The sequence below is a fragment of the Echiichthys vipera genome (genome assembly GCF_963691815.1).
Source record: "Echiichthys vipera genome assembly, chromosome: 2".
Lineage (NCBI taxonomy): Eukaryota > Metazoa > Chordata > Actinopteri > Perciformes > Trachinidae > Echiichthys > Echiichthys vipera.
Window position 1 is genome coordinate 6,124,135 of NC_139827.1, and position 4,483 is coordinate 6,128,617.

The 4,483-nt window shown below is 45.4% G+C and overlaps 1 protein-coding gene across 1 annotated transcript in view; it reads left to right on the forward strand.

Moving 5' to 3' along the window:
• The window catches only part of lpar2b (lysophosphatidic acid receptor 2b), a 173,591-nt gene extending 169,505 nt beyond the window's left edge, over positions 1–4,086 (forward strand). The window contains exon 5 of the transcript XR_014593566.1: positions 4,048–4,086. The gene's annotated coding sequence lies outside the window, so the exon portion shown is untranslated. The remainder of the gene's footprint in view (positions 1–4,047) is intronic.
• The last annotated feature ends 397 nt before the right edge of the window (positions 4,087–4,483 follow it).

Genomic DNA, 4,483 nt, shown 5'->3' on the forward strand with positions numbered 1-4,483 from the left:
ATTGCATGACTCGAGTCAGGTGTGTTTTTGATTGGTTGGAATGAAAACCTGCAGCCGCTGCGGCCCTTTACTGGATCACTTTGACACCCCTGGTCTACACCGGTTGTTACAGGTGGCGTGCACCTTCGAACATCACCAGATTGCATTAGAAAATCTAGCAAATGTACGTGGAAGTCTTTGAGGGAGACGTTATAAAACAAAAACTTGATTTAAAACATTTTAATCTGGATCCCTAAGAGCCACAGATGGATTCGGCATAGATGTAGTGGTTTTTTTAGCGGCTCTTATCTCCTTCAGAAGAAGGAGAAGAAGAATCCCTTTATTTGTCCCGCAATGGGGAAATTCAATTTTCACTCTATTTTTTCACACACACACACACACAGGCCCGAAATACACACACATGCACAGACAGGACCTATATACATGCAATTAATGGAGAGATGTCAGAGCGAGGGGGCTGCCAGTGATCGGCGCCCCGAGCAGTTGAGGGTCCGGTGACTTGCTCAACAGCACCTCGGCAGTGCCCAGGAGATGAACTGGCACCTCTCCAGCCACCAGTCCACGCTCCATATATGGTCCACACAGGGACTCAAACCAGCGACCCTTCGGTTCCCAGCCAAGTCACCTATGGACTGAGCTACTGCCGCCCCAACACACCTTAAACACACCTTTGCGGTTCTCAGCATGTTAACATCTGTCTGCTAAAGAAACAACACACTAGGTAGGGTGAGCTAATTTAACAATTTAAGTTAACCTTTTGTTTTCTTTGTTAGTTTTCTATTAAGGTATCTCACCATGAAATATTTAACCTTAAACTTTCTTTGTAGACGCAACACCGACTGCCATTCCCTATGCTAACAGCTAGCTAACGCAGCCTCAGGGACGACTGAAAACGGCCTCAGATCAGCCGGATATGATAAATTCTTCAGGGCAATATTAAAATTACCTCCACAAACATCTACAGTAGTAAAACATCAAAGTCAGACTAACTAATTTCTAAAAGAAAATGGTTTATTCTGAATATTGGGATAACTGCCCTGAATTTGTAGCAGGCAAAATCTTATTATGGAGAAGATCCTCGATATTTTGTTAAAAAAATAAATAAAATAACTTCTGCAAATTCCTTTCGTCCATCCAAGGCACACTCTCTTCACGCTATTAACGCAGCACACGGCACAATCAGTAGAAGAAGAAAAAAGTGGGGAGCAAAGAGGTGTAGAATAAAGAGATTAAAAAAAAGGTCCGCGAAGAGGCAGAGTGGTATGTCAGGAGGTTTTTTTCGTTGGATAACAGAGAGGTCAAAAGGAGACTAAAGTGTTGATGAGAAGACAGAAATGTCTAAGAGAAGGCTCCTCCTCCTCCAATCAGTGCCATAATCACACTTTTCCAATTTCCTCTTTACGTCACAAAGACTACCACCCAGCTAGGTACTGCCTCAGTATTTAAGCGTGTGTGTGTGTGCGTGTGTCTGTGCGTGCTTGTGCATGTGTCTGTGTGTGTGTCTGTGCGTGTGTGTGTGTGTGTGTGTGTGTGTGTGTGTGCGTGTCATCTGGAAAGGCAGCTAGGCGTAAAATTGAGTCCAGATTCATTAGGTTCTGTGAGCTGAGCTGCAGTTGGTTTAAGTGATACATTTCCTCTGGAAGTGGAGGTGTGGAGGTGTGTGGGTGGATGGGTGTTGTGAGCGGGGTCAGTCGTACGTTACGGGTCTCTCTCTCTGTCTCACACCTGTGCACAGACACACACTCACACACACACAGACACAGACACACACGCACACACACACAAGTATCAGACAATTTAGAGGCCTTTATTCTATTTTCTCCCTCCTCTGTCTCGGTGGTGACACTGTAAATCTGAGCCAATTTCCTCCTCTAATCATCATTAAAAAGCGCAAATTACTCCACTCTCCATTAAACACTCCCACATGCCTGCTGCTATTACTTGCTCCGCAGCCCTTTTTCATACACACCAGACTGTGGCCAGCCTTTCTGCGTAGCTTTATTTTAAACCTCACTTCATTGGAGAGATGGGCACGGACCCCAGCATATGTCATCAAGCAGAAAACAACGGCGCTGTACTTCGTTTTACCGAGCGACGGGACCGAACATTTCAATCTCTGGTGCCTCCCAGTATTTTTGAATGAAGGTTGTTGTGTCTCTTTAATGCCAAACAGTCGCTCACAGCAGATGTAGACTCAACCTGAGAGGGTGATTTCATAGAGACAATCATGCATCTGAAGAGGTAATCACTAACGGTACATACAGTGGCCCCTCATTCATCATTTGAAGCTCCACTGAGTATTGTTGTGGTTTATGGGGAATGGCAAAGCACGTTTGGACTGAAATTTTCTTTACATTTATCCAAACCAACAATACAAAGATTCATAAAGGCCCGGTGTAATGCCCATTGAAGGGCGTCAGAGGATTTGTAGGTGTGATTAAGAAACAGGATAAGCGCCATCCTGCATAAGCTAACTAACCACATCATGGACATTATCAACAGAAAAATGGCGACAAGTAATGACACAGTTCTCATTTCCGGTTGGTGTATCGTGACAAAAGTAACGCACTGCAGTTTGTGTGTATTCCACGTATTAAAATGTGGTGCCGTAGTTTAACACCGCGGATCTCGGCAAAGAGACACAGGTCAGGTTACTGGACGGGTCCCAAAACACAAGACTTCCTCCAAGGTCGTGTCCTGGAAGCACTAAGGGCGCACTCACACTGTCCTTCCGCACCGGGCCAAAACAAGTTTTACGGGTAAAGCCTAGTGCGTTTGACCAGTGTTAGTGCAACCGCTCTGCGCCTAGCTGTGGCCAGCTGGCCGTCCCGTTTGAGAGAGGTGGGCTTTTGTAGAGCGCATTCGCACGTGTACAAGCACGAGCACGATGCCTACGGCAGCTCTCACGTCATTTATGTGCGCCTGTTCGGACATAAAAAAAAAAAAAGACAGACCATGCGCGGACATTTAACAACAACAACAATGGCGGCGAAAGGTTCACGTTGGTGTGATGCGGAGGTGGAGTATTTACTGCAGATTTGGTCGATGAAAATATTCAAAAACAGTCGACAAGACGCACAAAAACTCTGAGGTCTATGGAAAGATTTGGAAACAAAGAGACGCATCGCAATGACGTCAATCAATGCGTGTGACGTGTTACGGCGTGATGACGAATGGACAGGCAAGAAGCATTTGCGCGAGGCCCAGGCAGTGTGAGTACAAATTGGGCTGGCCAGCGGGGGGGGGGCAACCCTAAAGCTTGGGGCGCGGTGCGGAAGGACAGTGTGAGTGCGCCCTCAGTCAAACCACAACCTTTATTCTAATCCTAACCGAGTCGTTCTGATGCTTAACCCCAACAGCCATCTTTTGTTTGCTAAAGGTAACAAAATGTAACGGTCACGATCCATTTCCGCCATTTAATAAAACGTCATATTTCATGAAATATCACAAGAATTATTTTGCATTTGGTTTTTGCAGCTTTAAGCTGAATCCACAAACTCTTTCATCTACCGTCCACTCATCCTTTCATTCTTAAATCAGGTCAAATATTGGCAACAATGGAGAAGTTGTGCATTTTCAAAGACAACAAAGTGAAAATTAATTCTGGATAAACCTCTGACCAACCTCCAGGGGAAGACTTCCCCCTCCACTTTATGTTGTTGTGACATCATCGCCACACTTATTGTTTATGTGCCTAATTCTCCAAAGAATGACTTTTTGTTTAAAATGTCAAAAGTCAGAGATGAAATGAAAAAGCATGCCTTTACATGCTCTTAATGACAAACATCAGGTGATTTAAGTGCTGCCTAAAACAAATATGAATATGTATTTGCTCCATTTCTAGTCATGAGGTTGCTAATTAGATGTTGAGCCACTTTGTTTTGTTTTTCATGAATCGTATTTTGCATTAACTCTTTTTTGTCTGCAATCTGTTTTGTCCTTGTGTTTCTCGCAAACAGACATTTAATCTCTTACAGTATAGTAACTTTGTTTAGCTCACAGTTGTTCTTTAATAACACATACACTTAAAATATGCTGCTACTTCAGTTCATCTCATCTTTATCCGCTTATCCGGGGTCGGGTCGCGGGGGCAGCAGCTTTAGCAGGGGACCCCAAACTTCCCTTTCCCGGGCCACATTAACCAGCTCTAACTGGGGGATCCTGAGGCGTTCCCAGGCCAGTGTGGAGATATAATCTCTCCACCTGGTCCTGGGTCTTCCCCGAGGCCTCCTCCCAGCTGGACGTGCCTGGAACACCTCCCTAGGGAGGCGCCCAGGGTTCATCCTTACCAGATGATCCTGAACCACCTCAACTGGCTCCTTTCAGCGCAAAGGAGCAGCGGCTCTACTCCGAGTTCCTCACGGATGCTGAACTTCTCACCCTATCTCTACCTATCTCTAACCCTATCTCTAAGGGAGACTCCAGCCCCCCTCCTGAGAAAACCCATTTTAGCCGCTTGTACCCGCGTCCTCGTTCTTTCGGT